This window comes from Thermobia domestica, chromosome 5 (assembly GCF_964235325.1).
Source record: "Thermobia domestica chromosome 5, izTheDome1.hap1.1, whole genome shotgun sequence".
In the NCBI taxonomy this organism is placed as follows: Eukaryota; Metazoa; Arthropoda; class Insecta; order Zygentoma; family Lepismatidae; genus Thermobia; species Thermobia domestica.
This window is the reverse complement of record NC_137458.1, coordinates 274987288-275011500: the sequence shown is the minus strand read 5'-3', so window position 1 is coordinate 275011500 and position 24213 is coordinate 274987288. Positions and strand designations below refer to the sequence as shown.

Sequence of the window (24213 nt, the reverse complement as noted above, 5' to 3'; positions counted from 1 at the left end):
ATTGATCTAATATCTAAATACATAATATGTGTCACTATTATTATATGCTCCATCGAAGCGGATAAAAGATATTCTGTACACTTGTGACCAAATTATCCAACGCATTATGGAAATATAACTAATACTTTCCATAATTAAATTTTACGAGAGAACATTTCCGTAAAATGTGAAACCACATATACTGACATACAACAAAAATTCCTTCCATCCGTTCACGACGGAGCGCAAAGCCAAAATGTGTCGGTCTGTGATTTATACGCTTATAAAATTAAATGAACACCATCTTTATTAATTCAAAAATTATATACACACACAATATCATATATAAATTGCCGACATTTTCAATGCGAACTTCCACTTTCCTCAGAGGTTCTTTCTTAAAACATCAACATCACATTTTTACATCACATAAATAGCGTGCCGACATTTTCAATGCGAACTTCCAATTTCCGCAGAGGTTCTTTCTTAAATCATCAGCAGCACATTTACACATCACATAAATAGCGAAGTATCAAAACAAAAATGATTCTCCCACTAATGCACAAATAACTAGATATTTTCAGCAATAAATGCTGCACTCTTCATTTTTCCGTCGGGTTTCCTTTCACTAAAGAAAAAAAGCAGTTTTATGAAACTTTCCTTCATATTAGAGTCTTCCTTTTATGAACATCATTACGACACAATCTTTTTGGCACACATTCAGTGATTATTTTACACAAAGCATAACTGGAATTCCTTCCGTATTGCTGCCTACGATTCTGTAAAATAAATAAAGAAAAAAATTAAAACTAAGTATTTTGATGCTAAGTGAAAATTAAAATAATTAATAAACTAACTTAACTATGCCTTTCTAATTTGTACGTTAATTTTTTTTTCTAATTCTTGCAAGTTTAGTTTTGGTAAGTTATTGCAATGAAAATATAAATATGTGCGGAAATGCAGTTACGTGAAAATAAACCTTGTTGATCATTTAATACATAGACTACATAGTTGAATCTGCTGACACAGCTGACAACGGCTGTCCCATCTCTTGTTTAAGTTGCTTTTATGAAGATTGAGACTAGGAATTTTTTGTTTGCAGAAAAAAGGAAAAAATAATTTTAAAAAAACGTATCTCTCAATGAATGAATTCATTCTGTATAGTACTTTAACATAATTTATCTTGCGATTGGACGCATAAAGATGTCGTAACAGGCCTGAATGTATCTGCTTTAATTTTTTTCTTCTTTTCAATGAAGCAAAAAATTGCACAACTTACTATATTAAAATCTTGAGGTGACAGGTGTGGGATAAGCAGAGAATTCCACTGGAAAGAATCGTCTAACATTTTCGTAGCTCACTTTTTGTGTCATACGGGGAGCATGGTGGCTCAGTGGTAAAGCGCTTACTTCTGGTGCGTGAGATTCATGGTTCGATCCCAGGCCAAGGTAGTTCGTAGTGGATAATATCGTCTGTGGAATTTCTTGGGGTACTCCCGTTGCCTACTACATTCTCATTCCACCAATTCTTCCATTATTCACTTGTCTCAATCATCTGTCTCCCTTAGCCTAAAAGAGCATAATCATGGGACGTTAAACTGAAAGATTTTATTTCATTTTTTCTGCCGTCCTTTTATCTTCAGTTCTTATGATTTATATCCATTAGACGTTTTATCTGAATGTACACTCATGACCAAAATTATTGTCGCATGTCTATAAATATGTTGTTGTAGAAATATAATTTGATAACGAATTCGCACGGTATTTCTTATTATGTTAGTATGTGTATTATCGGCAAAGACATGTATGTGGCAAATTTCATGTCGAAAGAACAGTAAATAAGAATAATAAAACGAAAATAAAATGTTCTTGTCCATTTAGCAACATTCTGTTTTACTCATAATTTTCGTATTTATAATTCTTTTCCTGTGAAATTTACCACAAATATACACTTTCCGATTATACACATAGTAGCAATACTAAAAGTACCCTGCAAAATCATTATCAAATTATATTCTTATAAGAAGACAGTTATAGATATGCGGCATAGGTGTACATCATCATAGGTATTCTGCCATTATTGGCAGGTCACTTGCTGCAACTGAGAAGCTTCCATGTATCACGGTTTCCGCGACACAAGTAGCAAGAAAGAAAAAAAGTAAATACTCAGACTAGCTCAACGGTAGAACGCCCACCTCCGGCACTACGAGTACCTAATTCGTTTCCAGGCTATGTGAATTTTTAGTGCAACATTTATCTCATTTAGTCTAGATAGCATATTCGTGGCACGTAAAAATAATCAAGAAACAATTCAACTGAACGTAATAAAATTAATATAAACCTTTTTGTATCGCTGAAGAAAATAACATTCAATATTACGGACATCTTATCATGTTTCCATTATTAAAGACCATGAAGGCTTATAATATATTCGGCAGAAAAATCTTCACTTTTAAAACTTGATCATCAATACTTTTAAACGAAATGTATTTTATTTTTAATCTTGCAACTTCTTTAGATAGTTCACCTTGTTTCTAGGGTCCTACCTTAAATATACATTCTCGTGGTTTGTTTTCTTTTTTAAATTAAGCTTAGTGTAAGTACATTTACATCTAAAAAGAATACACCTATTACAATTTTTAAATCTTGCATGCAAATATAAGTATATTGACGAGTTCCTCACTTTCTTCAGTCTCCTACCTCATACACTATGAAATTCAAACTAGTACAATGTTACACAAAGCGTGAAAGAGTGCATCACTGGACCAGTACTCGAATCAGGAATTCTTTGGTGTGGGAGACCCGGTTCGATTCACGGTGGGAGCTTATGTGGTTCAGATTCCACTTTAAGTTGTAGGTCCACGTCTTATATAGCCTCGCTGCTGAAAGGGAAGCTTTCTAGAAATCAATCAAATGAAAACAAATCGAAGATACGGGGTTCGAATCTCGGTCCAGTGATGCACTTTTTCACTGTTGAATCACTGAATTTACACCTATAGAGGAATTGTGTGTTAAAAATCGTTTGATTCCTCCATTCGTTAATGTAAAAGTACGATGTTGTCAAATCCTACCGAAGAAAGTGTGAAGAACAGGATAAAATATTTCTATTTATCTGCAAAAGATAAAATTTCTAATAATCTTTTTTTGTGTTAAGTGCATTTACATTAAGCATAATCCATAAAAAAGAGGGCCTCAGTAAACTCCCACCAATAATAAAATGCGCTACTTAAAAGCGATACCAAGTTAACGTTATTTAAAAGAACTGAAGATATCCATTAAAGACAAAGCCTTAAGACCTCTGCTGAATAAATTATAAGCATAAATGGTCCTTGATAATGGGAACTAGGAGTTATCAAAATATTGACTATTAGTTATCTCAGAAATATAAAAAAGATGTACGAAGTTTATAGATAATATATATTCTGTTAACTCTGAGTAATTATAAACTGATTTTATTTCAACAAAGCTGATTACCCCTCATTACAATTTCCAAACTGTTTAATCAATCTGCTGATTTTAAGTATGTGTTACAAATAAAATTAGTCCATTACGTAAAATGTTAAAAATTATTATTCATAACTGTGTCATAATAGTTACGCCACACAATACTTTATATATACAGGATGAACTATTTATCTTGATACGCTATTTTAATTTTTAAACTAATAGCAAAACAACTGAAATTTTGTACCACGCAAACATCAACGAGGGACATCATTTTATATATAAAGTCAAAAAGCTAGTTATCCCCACCAAGGCTTCCTCATCTACTATGCATTAATATGTATATATGTATGTGTAGTTAGAGAAGTATTGCAAAACAAAATAATTTATTTTATAAAATATCCCTACAAAAGTTTTACAAGCAAACTAAATTCCCTGACTTTTTCAGGATTTCCACGTCGGTGAGAATCTTGAAATTGGATTTTTTTCAAGAGCCTTTATTTCGAAAAAATATTTATATAAATACCTCATACAATTGCATAGATACTTTCCAACAGATACGAACATCGTAATGTTTATAGGAATTTGATATCTCAAACCGTTCTGGAAACATGGTAAACACTGATAAAGTTTGGAATACTGCTTAAAATTACGTAATTCTTATAATTACAATACTCACAAATACGCCAATTTATTATGCAATGTATCAAACTTTACTATTTTCTCATATTTCTTGAATGGGTTGAGAAAACAAATTGAAGTATATATTCTGATCTTTAAGCCAATTAACAACTATCTACGTAACTGGATGTGATATTTATCGAAACATTTTTCGAAATAAAGTCCTTTAAAAATGTCAAGTTTTGAATTTCTTGTAACTTCGTTCCTACTTGCTCGAAATACATCGTATGATGACAGTTGTATTCGATACAAAATTCCTTTGGATTATGTCGTTCGTGTCATCTTCGCTATCACTGTTGTGGAACCCTTCAAAATTCCGCTGTTTTTCGATCTTTGTGATATTCTCGCCTCCTGTTTGCAACACTGTGTAACAAGTGTGGTATTGTAAGTTTCCGTTTTACATGTAGATTCAAAATATGTAACAACCTGACGTAGTGCTATTTGAGAAATATAACTTTATGTTGTGTTCGCAACATTGTTAGTCTGGTAATATCACATAATATGTAACACAATGTCCCCCTGTCGATATTTGCATGGTACGAAGTTCCAGCTTTATGTACCTATTAGATTAAAAGATACAAGGGCATATAAAGATGAATAGGTCTAATATAACTTGGATCATGAAGCACTTTTGTAACTATAAACTAATAGGTAAAAATAGATTTGATAGAATGCATATTAATAATAAAAGTTAAAATTTTACTCACCTAAGTATCAAAATAGTAAAGCAGAAATTTGATACGCTACATTTCAATCACAACAACCATCTTCTTGACCACATATTTTTACGAATTTCTTCCATCGTAGGAAAGGTACCACACTTTCTTCTTATTATTTCTCCCGAAATGGTAACCCAACTGATGTGACCATAAATTCAGCTAAAGTGGACAAAAAAGATTTAAAAATTTTGAAAAAAATTAATAACTTCACAGTTAACAGTACTAGAAGATGAGTGTGAAGAAACAATATTTATTGTGTAGTTGGAAATAAATGCTGTATAATAACAAAATAAATATAATACTTTCTAAAATTAAAACACACGAGCCAAGCACTTAATTCTCCTATAGAAAGTAGCAGGGTTGGCAAAAACCATGGTTTTTATTAAAAAACCAAAAAACCGTTTTTTTTGGTTTAAACCAGGTTTTTTTGGTTTAAACCAGGTTTTTTTGGTTTAAATAATTTGCTCTATATATTCATATCATATATGGACAGAAATAAGTTTGTTTCGCCTTAATGTTATTATGCAACAGCCGGGTTATGCTGGAAGGGGTCACATAAGCTTAAAGTGGAATAAAAATTGCTTCTTCTCGAGTTACATCCGAGAGAAATTGTCCTCCATTTGAACTCGGAACCAGGACTAATTAGCCAGAAATGCAATACGTCTGCCGACTCACTCACGAAGGAATCCTGATAAAAATACGTTGTACAGATCTTTACATGCTTCTTAATGTAACTGTCAAGAGTCATTTCAGAAGGACAAAAAGATAAACAGTTGCACAAGTGAAACCATTATACAGAATTACATATGGACAATTTCAAAGTACTACGGAGTACAGAAGAACTAATTTAGTTCAAGTTAGTTAACAACGACTTTTATTGGTCCAAATTAAAGAAATACAACGACTTAATTTGCATATTAGTAAGAAAAGTGAATAAATATACGAATTATTTGAGTCCACTTTGGCTCAGACTCATTTATACATAAATAGATACCAAAGATACTTCTCATTTCACTAAATGCCTCTCGTGGAGTCTGTATGACCCTTCCCCCCCCCCACACACAAAAAGTACGACATTTTCGATGTATTTTATCAATAGTAAACATTGAAACGAAACAATATTTAGAATTTTTCTTTGATTGCAATTACATAACAATAATAACAATTACAAAAAAATCACAAAACAAAAATTTATAAACATATATAAAAAAAAGTTGCTTTTGTAGTATAATCTTTTTGAGTAATGAATGGGAAATTTAGGTCTGAATATAATACGAATAATATACGGGAGTGAAACGTGATAACCCACAAATGCGTGTTCATCAAGATTTTAAACACTTACACTTTTACGAACATTTTTCGTTTTTTGGTTTAAACCAGTTGGTTTTTTTGAAAAAACCAGCTGGTTTAAACCACTTTGGTTTAAACCAGCCAACCCTGGAAAGTAGTGAGCCTACTCCTATCATATGTTCACTATGAAAATATAATAAAACTCTTAGTGTATGTAGGCACTCTTTCGAGCTAAAAATGTTTACTGCTCAGTTTAAATTATCCAATGTTCTTTTTTTAAATTATCGTAGGGTCCACGTAAAACCATCGCTATATCTACACATCAGAGTCGCGGTGGTTCAGTAGCAGAGCACTCACCTCTGATGCGTGGGGTCATTGGTTAGATCCCATCTCGCACCAAGTGGATTTTGAGGTGGAGGAACACGATGTACGTAATTTTTTCGGGGTGCTGCCGTTTACTCTAAATTTCTTCATTTCAAAAATTATTAATTTCATCATCACAATCTTCCTTAGCCTTGGTGTATAAACATGAAAATTAAAAAAAAAAGAAAAACTTCATTTCAACGAATATTTACTTTCTTTTCATCTTGTATATAACTTCGGGTTTGATCGAAGTTCATGTGGTCCGTATTCCAGTTAAACTGTAGGGCAAGATTCTCCATTAAAATTCTTCAAAATGTAGGTTTAACCCTTTTAAATTCTGGCTTTTTTGGGCGTTTTTCTTGAGTCTAAGATAAGCAGCGACAGTATCATCCCTATTTACCCTAGGATCATGGTTCACAGCTCGTTTTTTTTTTTTTTTTTTTCCACAATGGAACAGACTTTCAAACAGTACCACTTACATGTCCCTATGATGTAACGGAGGGGAAATATTTGAGGGAAAATCGGGATTTTTGGGGCTCTTAAAAAATATGTTTGGAGCCTTCTGGGCCCCAGAGGGGTCTACGCACAAGACTTTTTTTTAAATACTACTTAGTCTACTAAACAACGGTACCAAATTTTGTTCTCATAGGTTAAATAGTAAGGCTTTTTTTTTTTTTTACCTCTGTGGGAAAGCATCAAAAATGGACCCAAAATAGGCCTAAAAACACAAATGTAACTTAGCTCGTTCTCTTCAGAATAGACCTGCCTTTCCAAAGGTACTATTCAAATGTCAGAATTGCAGAAATCCCTCAGTTTTTCTTTAAGAAATCCCTTTTTTTAAATTTTGGAGTCGCCCCTGCGTTAACCTAGACATCAGAAAAATTCAGGAAAGAGCAGCGGGTATGTTGACTGCGTGTACAAAATTGCAGGCTCCTATCTTGAAAAGTAAGGGAAGGAAAAAATTTTAAAAATGTCCGCACAATGGACCATTTTACCTTAAATGACCCGGATGAAATATACGAATTTTCTCAGACGTCCCTAATTAACCTAGGATCATGGTTCATAGCTAGTTCTTTTCATAATAGAACAACCTTTCAGACGGTACTACTCGCATCTCTCCATCGTGTGTATAAAGGAATTACATCGGAAAGAAACAAAGAATTTTTAGAAGAAAAATCTCTTTTTCCCCGTTTTCTCCCTCCGGAGCCTCCTCTGTGTTAAACACAGACAGCAGAAAAAATCAGGAAATAGCAATTGGTATGCTGACTGCGTGTACAAAATTCCAGGGTCCTATCTTGAGAAATAAGGGCGGTAAAAATATTTATCGATGTCCTACGCATATTCCCAGAATATTGCACATCTCTGCTTATGCAGTCTCAGACAAAAATTTCCTGAGACATCCCTAATTAACCTAGGACCATGGTTCATAGCTCGTTCTGTGAAGAATGCAACACTCTTTCACATCGTATTTTTTAAATTTCCCCATCATGTACCACAGGCGGGAAATTTGAGGGAAAAGAGAAATTTCCCTGAAAAAATCGCATTTCCCCCTCTTGTCGCCCCTCTGGACACCACTCATGTTAACGTATAGAGCTGAAAAATATAATAAATACTAGGGTATACGCTGAATGTTTGTACAAAATTTCAATCTTCTAGCTTCAAAAGTGAGCCCGCCAAAAAATAATGAACTTAGGTGTAACAAAAAATATATTTTTCCCTTTATGACTTCATTCAGTTGTGACGTCGTGACCCCCAGATGCAAAAGCCCCCACGAAACATGTTCTACAATGCTTCTATGCTTGAGAAAACACAAAAAAAAACCGAGGTAAAAAGCTTTATTAGTTCATTTTTAAGCCCAAAAAGAAGACATTGTTTCATGAGAACTATAGTTCCATAAAATTTAAAAGGGTTAAAGCAGTGCTGTTTCCTCTTTGCACTAATGATGTAAACATTACATCGAAAATGAATGCAAAAGATCACATTTTTTAATGCAACAAGGTAAGATATTTAGATATTTTAATTAGTAAGTATGCATCTCATCGTTATTCTAAGTAATTAGAAATGATAAATTAGTTCAGACAATTGAGCAGGCGTAAATCCTCCCGGGCAGATACAAGATTGAGGCGAATTAAGATTCAAATTCAACAATATCATCCAAAAATTGTTCAGCCGAATTTGAACATTCTTGATACAAGAGTAGACTTTCGGCTTGGGCGAGTTCATACATTTACACATTCGTGTTAGCGCGGAAGTCCAAAGAAGGTTTACCATGAAAAAAAAAGAAAAAAAAAGATCATGCCCATTCCTTGGTTGTTAAAGTACAATAGTAGTCTGTCAATCAAGAACTAACTGTAAGAACAATGAACTGGAAATATCGAGCTATCTGCACATATTGTCATAGATACATGGGAAAAAAATTGTACAGAACGTGCCGTAGCGTCGTGTACATAATTAGCATGTTGACATTAGAAAATTAAAATGATATTGCGAATGATTATTTCACATAATTATTTATTACGTGTAATACTTTTATATTAGGGAACTAATTTTTACAATTATTTCATTGATTAGATCACAGTTTAGTACCCTTTCAGCATCGACGCTATATGAGACATAGGATCAGAGCCACATGAACTCTTACCGCGAATCGAACCAATGCTGAAATCAAGAAAAATTAAAAGGAATTACTAGTATTACATCCCACAGATAACTTTTTCGCTAAAGAAGGTGGATTATTAATGATTGTTTTGAAATTATGTATGTATGTTAATAATAATTAATCACTGTTGCATTTGAAATGACTATGTTAGAAGAAAAGGGACAGCCCAGAGTAAAGCAATGAACACATTGTCCACAAAGAATTTCCATGCACGGGGATCGAACCAGAAACCCCTAGGCCCAGAGGTGAATGCTCTACCACTGAGCAACATAGTCCTTTCCGCGGCGAGGTTGTATATACAAAATACACAATGTTTGAACGTATATGACATATACAAAACAACTCTCGTGACAGAAATACATTGCCGTAAACACTACTGTAAGTACACAGGATTATCAAATGGTATATTATTTCCTGTAGTATAGGAGGCGCGATGGCTCAGTGGTAGAGCGTTCACCTCCGGTGCTTGGGGTCCCTGCTTCGATCCCAGCTCGCGCCATGTGGACTTTCTGGTGGACAAACACTGTGCTCGTGGGTTTCTCGGGGTTCTCCCGTTTCCTCCCACTTTCTTCATTCCACCATTTTATTCATCTCTTATCATCACCGTCTACTTTAGCCTAACCGGCATAACCGTGGGACGTAAAACTTAAAGATTTCATTTCATTTTTCTTTCCTATAGTAGCCTATTTGTGGCTTTGTAGCGAACACCGTGTGCGGAACCGTTATAGCGAACACTCCCAGCAGACGCATCCCCGCGCGGGCCCACCTGCTCCGTTCCTATTCTGACTCGGTTCAATAGCATTATTACTTCAGTTGCCACCTAGCAGAAGTTGGTGTGTTTTTTGCACTGTCTTTGTAACACGTCCGAACGTGTACTTATACCCGTAAGGAGCGACCTCTAAAGTCAATCTGTTCCAATGAATGCAACGCCTATCCTAAGAGGGGCTGCATGGACCAGTGGTAGACAAACGCCGTGTGCGTGCATTTTATCTGGGTTTTTCCTTTTTCTACCACTTTCTTCATTCCACCAATTCATTCATTTCTCACTGTCAGCGTAGCCTTTAGCTTGGCCGTCATATTCGTGGCACGTGAAACTTATTTCATTTTCCTATCCTAAGAAACAACTTATAAAATTTCGTAATAAAGTGATTGGATATAATAGGATAACACATCAAATTTCCCACTGTTTTTGCTTGTATGCATATCCTCCATCGTTGACGCTTCTCCCCTCTACAGACAAACCCCCATGTAACATGGGTCCTCCCTCTCTGCTTGGACTATTACATACACTTTTTGCTATTAGTGGTCACCTAGCACACATCAGTTAGCGGTTTTGGAATTTATAGTAGTTTTTCTGGCATATCTCGTATGTATTTCCATTTATAACGGATAAGCCCTCGTAAAGTGAATCTACACCTAAAAATACAACAACATAAGAAATATTTTTTTTTTTAAATATTACGTGTACATTTCGCCAAGAAAGATCTAAATACCGTGCAGGTTTACTTCTGGAACACTAATCGAAATAATTGTTAAAAAAAAATCACTAATTTCCTTCTTATTGTACCATAAAAGATTTGCGCTGGGCAACACGAAAATATCTCACTTGTAACCAGGGTTGGCAAAAACCATGGTTTTCTTTGGGTTTACACTCGGTTTTTTTGATTTAAACCTTTTTTTTTTTTTTTTTTTTTGTTTAAGTGATTTGCTCTATTATATATTTATATCACATATGGACAGAAATAAATTTGTTTCTTCTCGGTGTTACTATGCAATAACTGGGTTATGCTGGAAGGGGTCACATAAGCCTGAAACAGAATCCAAACCGTTTCTCTGCTCATCCGAGAGAAATTGTCCTCCATTTGAACGCGAAACCAGGGCTAATTGGCCACAAATGCGATACGTCTGCAGACTCACTCACGAAGGACTCCTGATAAAAATACGTTGTACTGATCTTAACATACTTGTTAATATAATTGTCAAGTCTTTTCAGGACAAAAAGATAAACAGTTACACAAGTGAAAACATTATACAGAATTACATATGGACAATTTCAAAATACTCCAAAGTACAGAAGAACTCATTTCGTCCAAGTGAGTTCACTACGACTTTCATTAATCGAAGTTAAGGAAATACAACTTAATTTGCATATCATGGCTCTGAACCATTTATACATAGATACCAAAGATACTTCAGATTTCAATAAATGTCTCTCGTGGGGTTTGTATAGCACCTCCCCCCCAAAAAGTACGGCATTTCGATGTATTTTATCAATAGTAAACATTATTAAAACGAAACAATATTTAGAATTTTTCTTTGCAATTACATAACAATAATAACAAACTATTAAAAAATCACAAAAGAAACATTCATAAACCAATAAAAAAAATGTTTTTGTAGTATAATCACTTTGAGTAATGAATGGGGAATTTTGGTCTGAAATATAATACGAATAATATAGGGAGTGAAACATGATAACCCACAAACGTGTGTTGATCAAGATTTTACGAACATTTACACTTTTACGAACATTTTTCGCTTTTTGTTTAAACCAGTAGGCTTTTCTGAAGAAAGAAAAAAAAAACAGCTGGTTTAAAACAATCAACACTGCTTATAACAGAAAAAATTCGAGGCCACCAGAAGTAATTGTTGTAAAAGTAGAGTTCCTTTACAACTTATGCATAAATACGGCTTCTAAATGTATGGCATAAAAACTAGTGCAAAAACACAAACCAACCTCTGCTAGGTGGTCATTAAAAAGCACGAATGCTACCTAACACTCAGAGCAGGTTGAGGCTGGTGAGCTCGCAGAGTAGAGCAGGGGTGCATCTGAAGTGAGCAGGTATGTCAGCGGTGGTGGGTACACGCGAATGCAAGGGTAGTATAAAGAAATACGTTTCTGGCAATGATATGAGTTCAAATTACACTTGTCATGGTTTCATACCAGTAACACTACAATAGAAATATAAAATAGAGCTTGGCAAGATTTTACTTTGACTCGGACAGTGGCTGCAACCGATTCATGTAACCCCATTCCCGGAGCATTTTAGGTATAACATTGAAGTTGCCCCATCCATTCGTGACGTAGTCACGTGGTATTATCATGGGTGTAAAGGTAGAATAAAACGAGCCTTGCGGGGATCCTACCCCCTTCGCACGCTCAGCTATGTTTCGTAACGTAAGTAAATCACTTTTTGGGTTCACTCGAACAGATGATTTTACCAAATATAAAATACGATGTAAAACATTTTTCCTGAAGGAATGAGAGTGTGAATATAAGTAACTACTGTCTTTTTACAACAGCATATTGAAACGAATTTTGAGTGATAGTGAAAGTATTGTATGTGAAAGAGTGATGCAAACCCTTCTCCCCCGTCGCTGACGTGCCTGCTCCCTACGGACACCCCTCCTCGCTGTCTCTTAGGGCCTCTGTTGTGCTCCTTCCCTGACTTGGTTACATAGCATTTGTGCTTTTTAGTGGGTACCTAGTACAAGTTGGTTCGTGTTATTTGCACTGTAGTTTTTATGCCATACGTCCACATCGTATTTACATTTAGCACTCCTGAAGTCAATCTGCACGTACTAATAGAGCTCCTGGTTTAGTGCATACTTTGCTAAAAAAGATATAAAGCTCTAACGTAAACTGAAAATGTAACAAATATGTCATAATTTGGTAGAACCATCTGCTCGAGTAATGTCCACTTCTTTTTATCCATCAAGTTTTGTATGAAAAGTGGCGTATATACCACATGACTGCACCAAAGGCACAAACAGTTCCAGGAAGTGACTGAACCTGTAAGAACTGACTGAAGTCACTGTCCGAGTCAAAGTAAAATCTTGCCTACAGCTTCTATACATTGTGAAGAAATATACCGCATCTAATATAATCTTCTTTCTTATGCACTCATTTTATAAGTCGTAAAACACTTGTAATGATTTTATACGGTGAGGTTAAGATGGCCAGTAGACAATGATTAAAAAGCCGGACTTGATGAATCTGTAAATTATATATGACAATTCAATTCATTAATTGCGTTAGGCATTTTGGCACAAGCAAGCTGGAAAAGCTACATTTACATGTTAAAATGCTTACTTGATAGATATTTCCCTGCTCCTCCAGCAGCTTTGAATTAACGCTTGTTCTGAAGAACTCTTTAAATGTCATTGCACGTTCCATTCTCACTTTTTCGTTGAAAGTTAATATAAACTTTCAGTTCGGACTTAACTCTAGAGATATTAAGTCAGTTGCGATCTTTTGTCCAGCACTCATTAATGAACATACCCGTTCGCAGTAATTATTACTACTTTGTATGGAAAGAATATATGAACCGACTTTGGAACTCGAAACTTTCCTTATTTTACAACTTACAAAAATGTATCGATAATAATTTGGAAATTCTGAAATATATGAGACTGAAGCCAACGATCCATCCGAATAATAGGTTGAATTGAGTTGATTTTGAGTTTAACGTCCCGTTCAGCAGCGAGGCTATACGAGACGTGGACCTACTGATTAACATGGAATCCTAACCACATTATCTCCCGTCGGGAATCGAACCCGGGTCTCCCACGCCATAGCCGCGTACGCTAACCGCTTAGCCACGAAGGAGCTTCCATCAGAATAATGGAAGTTAAACATAATGAGGCAACTGAAAAGGAGGACAAATGGGGGGAAGGTTCTAGAACACATGTTCCTCTATATAGATTAGTAGCTAGATTGGTTCCGTTCTATACCAAAATTTAGTATTTAATTCGCAGTATTGTCGAGCGAGCCTTAGCGAGTGAAGGCGGGTTAGAGCCGCGCAGGTCACGTTGCTTTCTGTCTTTATTACAGCTAAATGAGAAGGGTGATCTGTGTTCTAGAACCTTGTCCAAATGCGCATCCAGCTCGGCTACTAAGCTGGACTATTCAGCCAAAACCAGGACATCAGCCCACCCTAGGTGAGGTTCTGGAACACAGGTCCCCCCTCCCACTAAGCAGTAATAATGACAGTAAAAAACGTGCCCTGCGGGGCTCTAAACCTCCTTCACTCGCTAACGCTCGCTCAGTAATACGGTACTATGTGAATTAAATATTAACGTTTGGTACAGAAACCAACCAACCTAGCTAGTAACCTATACCTGTGTTCTAGAACCTCCCCATTTTATAACCAACACTTTTAAACCTAAAATACAGCTATATTACTTCATATTTAATTTTGTCGCTTGAAGAAATTTGTTCTCTATGTCTTTTCCAGCAAAGTCCTGAATTTCACATGTAAATCTTACAAAATGTGGCGTGTCAAAACTACAGCAGCACCGTAAATACCGTATATATCACAATATAATGTCTAGTCCTGGATTCTTAACCTTAATATCCTGTCTATTAATATTATTAGATATATCAGAGGTAAGATCCCTATACATGTTTATTTTCCCCTTCTGAAATGGCATTAGACATTTCTATTGTTTCACAGATCTATCCTTACATAAACTAGGATAGCACATCGTATTTATGAAGGCAATGAAAATTATCAAATTCGTCCCTAGAGATACAAATTTTTAGTGCATGAACGCATATGGGGGAGGGGGTATTTAAGTATTGCACGATTTGCATCGTCATACCGGTTGCTGTATTATTTATACGGCATAGGCATATATTACATAGGGATGTATTCCATAACTCCACTAACATAGGTATATAAGCCTGATGCATATACTATATAATTACTCTATGACGTATAATCTGTTGCATAAGAGATAAGAGACGTATTTTAAATAACATTTTTAATTTTAATTAATCTACTTACCTTTCAATGGCATCCATATTTCTTGTGGTCAGTGTTGACACGTGATTTTGTTTTACCATATGTGATGTCTCAGTTCAGTCTACGTTCGGAAAAATAGTAGTACGTCATGAATATCTTAAGATTGTACTGGCAACGGTGAATTCCCATGGTGCAATTTTTTGTTGAAAAGGAAAAAGGACGTGTAAGAAAACATTATATAGGGTATGTTTTTTAAATCACGATAATAAAATGATGTAAAATTTCAATTTCTTCAATAAAAATATCAGAATTTCGTGTAAGTTTACAGCAAATTTGTAAGAATATATTGAATTTTGTAAATTAACATAAATAAGTGTATACAAACTTACAAAATGAAGGATAAAACGAAATTACCCACACATTTTGTAAATTAAACTACAAAAATTTTTTTGAGTGTAGAGCATGGGGAGTAGAACCGTGTTGTGGTTGCCGATCGTTCTTTGTTTTCAATGTATCATGTGGACCTTCCTCTTCCGTCAGCAGTAACCAGCTCACCTCTGAGTGTCGTGGTGTGAAAGTGGTGCGGTAAAATGGGCTACCTGACAGACTTCCAAAGAGACATGATCGTTGGTGCCCGTTTGAATGGAGCTTCAGTGGCGAGCATTGTGAGGGTATGGAAAGGCACTGTGTTCAATGTCACGAGGGCATACACAATTCATGGGCAAACGACGTCTGTAAAGCACAACAGTGGTCGAAAAACAGTCCTGTCAGATAGGGACCGGAGGGCATTAAAACGGATTGTAGCAGCTAAAAAGAAGACCACTGCAATGAAAATTACGTCTGAACTCAATTCCTGCTTGCAGAATTCGGTTTCATAGAAAACAGTGCGACGGGAACTTCATAAAATGAAACTTCATGGCAGGGCCGCTATCGCCAAACCCCCGGTCACAGCAGTAAATGCAAGGAGGCGTATCCAGTGGTGCAAGGACCACAAGGCGTGGACTGATGAGCAGTGGAAACACGTAATGTGGTCTGCTGAATCGATCTTCACCTTGTTTCCAACAGCCGGTCGTGTTTACGTATGGAGAACGCCGTCACAGGCCTATGATACAGACTGTCTACACCCAACTGTAAAGCATAGGGGTGATTCTGTCACAGTATGGACAGTGATATCGTGGTTTTCTTCAGGTTCCATCATAGCCCTGTATGGAATGATGTATGCTTAGGCGTATGAGGCCATTTTGGGGGACCAGGTTCTACCCAGGCCCAAATACTGTTCCCTGATGCTGATGACATCTACCAAGATGATTTGGCACCCTGTCACGCTGCAAAAACGGTGAAATCATGGTTTGTGGAGCATGACCAGGAGGTAGCACACTTCCCCTGGGTCCCACAATCACCAGATCTGCGCACGAGACGAGTCGAGAAAGGATTTTCCTGACAAAATTCGAGTCGAGACACGGCTCTTTCAATAGAAAAATATATATTTTTCGAGTCGAGACATCACTTTTACAGCACATTTTCGAGTCGAGACAGCCACAAATCTTGTCTCGTGCGCATCCTTAGTCTCATTACCCTTCACCAGCATCGCTTACGGAGCTGGATCATGTTTTCAAGGTACATTAGTAGAAAAGTCCACACACCACGATTCAGGAACTGTATACGACCATTCCACGTCGGATCCAAGCTGTTTTGGACGCAAAAGAATGTCTTATAAAATTAGGCCCAAGAACAACAGGGAACTAATTTACCTTTCAAAAGTAAGGTAAAAGTTTAAAAATTTGAAAAATGAAATGAAATTTTTTGTTTTACGTTCCACGATTATGCCGTCTTGCTATAGAAGACGGTGATGATGAAAAATGAATGAAATGGTGGAATGAAGAAAGTGGGAGAAAACGGGAGAACCCCGAGGAAACCCACGCACTCGGAAATTAAAAATTTGTTTACTCTTCAGAGCAATCATTAAATTTACCCTCCAGTGATAAAAATTAAGATATTGGCATTGCTCTATGGATTTAACCCAAATCATAAATTAAAATTACCCTCGAAAGACAAAAATTAAAATATTAACGTTCTTCTACAAATATGTTCAAGAGTTGCTTCGATTCTCACCAGAGCCCGGTTGACACTTGTATACGAACCTCATACATTAAGATCTACAAGTAATGATAATACATTTTACTTTATGACAAATAGAATGATTCTATCAAGAAGATAAAACAAACGAATAGCGAAACAAAATATCCAAAATAATTCCAAACTAACCCGAAGATAACTTGCATCCCGCAACATATGAACTCTTAAATATTTTCTAGATTGATCTTCACATTATAAAATGTGAATTAATGTGATTTATCATTTCGCTTTATTATGGACACAAAATGAAATATTACTGAATTATTCTTCGTGAAATGAAATATTATTCATTTAACATGATCATTCAGATACATATAAATGTTTAAGGTAATTATTGAAAATACAATTTCCTTCAGTAATTTTTTCTGTATTCAGCCTTCACCAAATTTAATACTTAAATATAAAATCTGCTATGAAAGATTCCGAGCCAAGGTTATTATCGAAAATTAAAATGATGCATTTGTACTATCAATCACATAAGTAAAGACACCCATAACTGCCGACTGCTGTAACTCGGATCCATTAAATCGGATCGAATACTTTTGTGCATATCACAAACCCCTGGATAAATGCAACCAATTTACATGTACTTTATCAAGTAATTGGGAGGATTGTGGAGCACCAATACAAGTTGTGTGTATGTGTGTGTGTGTGTGTGTGTGTGTTCAATTAATGAACGAAAATATTTCTCAATTTTAAGGTTCATCTCTATTGTTAGGACCGTTGTGTCCAATGAGCTACATATCAAAGGCATTATAAAGGCATTGTAAATCTAATCAGTCTAATTGTCACACTAGTTCAATAGGTTATTCAATTTCTGGAGTTTGTACAAAACTTGCAAGCTAGTTAATATCCTTTCGTAGAACTCTAGACGAGCAATAGAAACCCTATGCAGAGATTATCATTAGTTGAGTTAATAAACTTATCTTAATCAAATTTTATTGTTCAAGAAATTGTTATTACAATTTTATTATTGATTTATTATTATCGATGATTTATTATTATTGATTTATTATTAAGGATGATCCTAATGTTCATCATTTCACAAAAATGTGACTTGTGAGAGAAATTTGGCAAAAAATGTAATTTTCAATTATTCACTGCCACCTTAGCCGTACCAGCGCGACCCCATTTTACACAAAATAAATTTGAAGAGCATACTAAATAGTCGAGCAGCTTGGGTGAATAGTTTGTCACTCATGTGTTAATGTAATCAGATCCTGGAGTAAATGATATGTTCTTTTTTTTTTCACTCCTAACCTACCCTGAGGTTTAGAATTATTATTATTTTTTTTTTTTGAATAACCCTTTATTAACATTTGTTTTTCTTTTAAAATTCGACTAGGAAATAATATTGTAAGAATTATAAATGTACAATGTCATAACTAAAAACAAGGTACCGGTATTACATATCTTCACTATTTTATTATTATTTATTAGTGGAAAGCAACAGGACTCGATTCTCGGTAGGAGCTCATGAAGTTCGGATTCCACTTTGAAAATTTAAATGAAATATTTGAGTTTTACGTCTAACGCATATACCAACTAAGCTAAAGGTGACGCTGATTATGACAAATGAACGGAATTGTGGAATGAAGAAAGTGGGAGGAAATGGTATAACCACGAGGAAACTCATTCACACGGTGCTTGTGCACCACAAAGTTCGCTTGGCAGTTGCGCGGATCGTACCCGGGACCCCATGCACCAGGGGTGAACGCCCTACCATTGAGTCACCGCGGCCCTATATGGATTCCACGTTGAGTAGCGGATCGTGCCATGTATCAAATAGACTCGCTGCTGAAAGAAACACTAAATTGTAATTAAAGAATTATTACCCTCTCAATCGGATTATAAAATCTTTGTTTAACGGAATAAAAATTGTGTAAAGATAAGGGGCTATCAATCGATAGATTGCATCTACTTAAATCAAATGAATTGCCAGAGAAAAAAAATCTGATACGTAGTTTTCGAGAAAAATATGTGCTTATGTAGAGAAAAAGTATTTCGTTTTTCATCAACCAGAAACAGTTAATAGTTTTTCTTCTGCCAGAAGAGTTTGTTTAGTTATTTATTTATTATGTATTATATTAGAAAAAATACACTGTTAAACAACATATTGTACTTCTCGTTGTTTGATTTATTCTAAAACTGAAACATGTATTCCTAGCGGTCGCGTACACACTACTTCTAATATTCTGCCTAACAATTTATTCCAAATTTGTTGAATATTATTTTGGTGCTCTCATCGGCGAGAGATGTCTGACCCAATGTTCATTGCTCAAATAGCTTCAATGCTTAAAAGATACGTTTAATGGAAACAAAGTATTAAAGTATTACAAACCGAGTGAGAAATAATCCAATCATGGTAATATATATATATATATATATATATATATATATATATATATATATATATATATATATATATATATATATATATATATATATATATATATATATATATATATATTGGGTGTTTAATAAGTAATGGTCATAAATTAAACAGTAGATAGTACACGACAAAACTAACAAAAAAGTCTTAGTAAACATGTGTCCGCAAACGCTTCGGAACGGAGATAGGGGCTGTCGAAAATGTGGGAAAATAAAGTTTATAAACGAATATCTCCAAAAGTATGAATCGGACAGAGGGCGGACCAATGAATTACTATCGAAGTCAGACCTGCGCTATGCAGAAATGCATGGTTGATAACTGCAATGCGCTAGGAAGGGATTCCTCAAAGAAACGGAGGGATTCCCGGAAAATTGTCCGAGGAAAGGGGGCTCGAGATGAACATCGAGGGCGAGTCTATCCACCAGTAATTCATAATTCGTGATACCAGATCGAAAGCTCAACAAGATGCAAAATGGCGGACACTGTTTACGTGCCGTGTGTGGTTGCATAATCAGCAGGAAATGAGAGAGGCAATCGAGGAAAGGTGGTGGTGCATGTTGTGAACTAGTTCAGAGCATATTCCTAAGACGAATGCACATGTACAGAGTAGTCCTTTACTGTACCAATACCAAGGTAAAACAAAAGATGTGCAAAAATGAATGGAATGGCCGAAAGGAACACTGGTAGAACATGCAAGCCAGCTGGAAATACTAAATCGTTGTTGCAACAGACGTTGAGCTCACATTGGATGCATGATGTTGCGGGTTCAAATCCGCATAAGTGCTCCTTGAATGCAGTGGTTCTGACCCCAGATTTTCCAAATCGTAGGTCCCGTCCTTCGAAGCTCCTAAGCTCGTTTAAAGCAACAATAACTCAATCAGTAGAGCGCCTGTAGGTTGCTCACTATTTGGTTCATCCCCTGTACGTATACGTAAAGAAAAAACTGTGCACGCAGTTCTTGTCAATCAGCTGGTAAGCCAGGAAATATGGAATGGAAGAACACTACATTGCGTCGATTACAGACGTGAATTGGAAACATGCTTGCTTTTCCACGTTTGTTTATTATGTTGCTTGAAGGGTTCTGCTACAGGTCTACATGCTTTCGTCGTACCGGAGTAGTCGCTTGGGAGAATGATTGTTGTCTTCACTTGTCTTTCTCGCCTATAGTGAACGTAGTAGTTCTGTGTGTTGAAGAGGTGTCAAATGCGCGTGCCTTTACAGTGTTGTGGATGTACTTACTTCACCGTACTGCGGGAAACAGTGCAATAGTTGCAGTAGTGTTGCAAAGCCACGGGAATATTATTGTGCAGTGTTAATTAGTGCTATTAGTGTGTTGCTAAATTACTGTTTACCTTGCCATTGATACAATGTACATTAATTCAACATTCGCATGAATGGGCGAGACTTCCAACATTTACTTTAATGATAGAGGTAAGTTAATTTCTCATGCATCTCTTCTGTGGTTACACATCTGGGTATTTACTATTTAACTTATGATTAATACTGTAAACATTACCAACATGACGATTTCTGTTTGTTGATATGGACAAACTCGATACGTCTATCATTTTTTGCTTGTTGTAATACATTTACGCGTTGAACATGCGGAATGTTTCAAATTCGCCTCCCACATACTCGAATGTTGTCATCTTTTCCCATTGCAATCCAGTTTGCGGCAATTCGTTACGTTTACTACTTAACACATAATGCTTCATCAATGCCTTGCACTGAGTGCTGCCACCCTTTACCTAAGTGCTGCCACACTTGTACGTATGCATTAGTTGTCGAAATTCTTCCTGCAGCCATTTACAACGTACATCACCACACTTCGGTCGTCTCTCTCATTTCCTACTGGTTATGCAATCACACAAGGCACGTAAGCATTGTCCTCCATTTTGTATCTTTTCGAGCTTTCGACCTAGTATCACGAGTTATGAATTACTGGTGGATAGACTCGCCCTCGATGTTCATCTCGAGTCCCATTTCCTTGGACAATTTTCCGGGAATCCTTCCGTTTATTTGGGGAATCCCTTGCGCATGCATTGCAGTGTTATCAACCATGCATTTCTGCATAGCGCAGGTCTGACTTCGATAGTCATTCATTGGACCGCCCTCTGTCCGATTCATACTTTTTGAGATATTCGTCTCTAAACTTCATTTTTCCACATTTTCGACAGCCCATATCTCCGTTCCGAAGCGTTTGCGGACACATGTTTACTAAGACTTTTTTGTTAGTTTTGGCGTGTACTATCTACTGTTTAATTTATGACCATTATTTATTAAACACACTGTATATATATATATATATATATATATATATATATATATATATATATATATATATATATATATATATATATATATATATATATATATATAGTGTTTTGTTTCTAAATAACTGAGTAATGTGCAATATGCACAGTAATTTTCTCTCATAAGTTGCCGGCAGGGAATAAATGAATCTTTTAGAATAGTGGTTAGAGGTACGATTTTACTGTGGTTTATTAATAATTGCTACATCACTCGCGAAACGTTTGCCGATATCAAGCAATACGTCACTTGTACGACATAAAGCCTTTCGCCTTCTTTAGTAATAATAAACTAGATCACTCCCTTACATAAGACATATTTAAATATATTAATCGTAATTGAGACTATAGTTGCATTCCTTTCAACAGCTCTCAGAAAATCTTACTTCAAATCAATTCAATCGCTGTTAACTTGGATTCGTGATATCTATCATCTCTACTAATTTCCTGGTGTAATCAATTTAAGTTTACGTTTAATTGGAATGTATCAGTTTATGACTAAGACGGCATTCAATTTCAATTATAAGCAAAAAAGAAGTTATAATAATTTGGTATCATAAACTGCATTTTCGTCATAATGAAAGAAATAACTAATTTAAACTTCCGATATCAGTCAAAGAAATGAATTAATGCAACTTTCTGAATAATTGTATAAATCTGCAAGTGTATAAGAGAATTAATTAGACACCATTGAACCTTTGTGAAGGAAAGTACTTTCCAAACAATTATTCAAAAATGAAACTTCTAGATAGTAAACCTTACACTTTTCTACTCGTACATGCTAATTGAATGAAAAAGAACCCAGAGTTTATTTATTCAATTTAAACCAAGAATATGCATTTAATGGTCAATATTTAGTTGAGTTAAATATTCAGTATTTAAATGAATATTAGAAGTTTCGAATACACAATTCACACGATTCATCTTCTTTTTCTTAATTTTCATTGGCTCTGTGTAGCGTAGTCGTTAAAACACTCACCTCAGTGTTCGTAGGCTTACGTAAGAAAAATTCCCCCAAATTACTCAAAATTTTCCCTTTTCTTACAAAATTTTCCCTAGTTTGTTGAGTGTCCAATTCCTATGATAGAAGTTTGTGATAAGATTAATTTAGCTATTTTAAAGGAAGTACCGACCACATTTGTTTTATTCATTTGTTTTTTGCTTCAATTTTTAAAACTTTTTCGTTCATTTTTTCTACAAAAACAATCAAATACATCCAGCCAAAAAATGGGTGCAAATTATCATACTTTGAACAAACACACACAAAATATTGCTATTGTATTGTTTTCTTTTCTGAGAAACAAAGAAAGATTTAAGTAGTTATGGTGGTCATGCGTCAGCGTGAGAATTTTAACTGGATTTTCAATGTTTTATCGAAAAATTCCCTTTTTCCCTCTTTCGGAAGGAGTCAAGTGACCTTGACAAATCGAAGATATCGCAGTGCAAAGTGTTTCCTTATTTTGGCAACAGATGGGGTTGTTGCTGAAATGCCGTCAAAGCAAATGGCACCCCTCCTTTTCCTTCGTTTTCCCCTGCATGTGGTCAAAGTTGGACAGCGCAGGAGGGGGATGGTTACGGCTGTAAATGGGACAGAAAAGTGAAATTCTTTTCTTTTGGCTAAGAGAAAAGAAGGAACAGAACTGAAGAAAAAAAAAGAAATAAGAGGGACCAACATGATATCAGCAGTCAGCTCCGCGTCTAGAGAGCCACTGAAATATCTACAACGGTCACAAACATACCATAGAGAACTAAAGCACTTGTCGCCTGTCTCTTTCTCAAAGGATTCTACCTATGGTAAATAACGCGGGAATAGTGCAGGAAGAGTCTGATATAAAATGAAGAACCATGCAAATATTAAAAAAGAAACGGGAGTGTCGATATTCTAGTTTATTTTGGGCCTTCGTGGTTAAAAAAAAAAAAAAAACTTGGAATTGAAAGGCAGAAAACCCAGACAAAGATCTGAAATGTATTGGCAATGTGACTCTTTTTTAGTGGAATCCATTTCTTTATTTTCTTTTCAAAATATGATCACCAGATTTACCCTCTGTCTCGCCTTCACATTCGAATGGTCCTGGGATCGATACCAGTAGCTGACCATCCTGAATTTTTCCTATTACAACAGGAAAGGGGCGCAATGTTACATTTAGCCTTGGGTACCGGTTTAGAAGGACAGGAGGGAGCATATGCTCTGCTTGGTATTGGTTTTTATTTGGGAAAATAGACCACTTCATTAACAATAGAATTAAAAGATGTGTCACATTCTTCAGGAAGGTACACTCATGTCCAAAATTATTGTCGCATGTCTATAAATATGTTGTTGTAGGAATATAATTTGATAACGAATTCACCCGGTATTTCTTATAATGTTAGTATGTGTACAATCGGCAGAGACATGTATGCAAGTTTCATGTCAAAAGAGCAGTAAATAAGAACAATAAAACGAAAATAAAACTTCCGTGACCATTTAGCAACATTATGATTTACTCATTCTAATT

General features: G+C 35.5%; 1 long non-coding RNA gene across 1 annotated transcript; it reads right to left on the bottom strand.

Moving 5' to 3' along the window:
* Nucleotides 1-268: 268 nt before the first annotated feature.
* On the bottom strand, nucleotides 269-15080 carry LOC145686633 (uncharacterized). The gene is made up of 3 exons (XR_014131630.1): nucleotides 14924-15080; nucleotides 4811-4981; nucleotides 269-758 (listed from the first exon to the last, which is right to left on the bottom strand). It is a non-coding gene; the product is annotated as an uncharacterized LOC145686633 (long non-coding RNA).
* Nucleotides 15081-24213: the final 9133 nt, after the last annotated feature.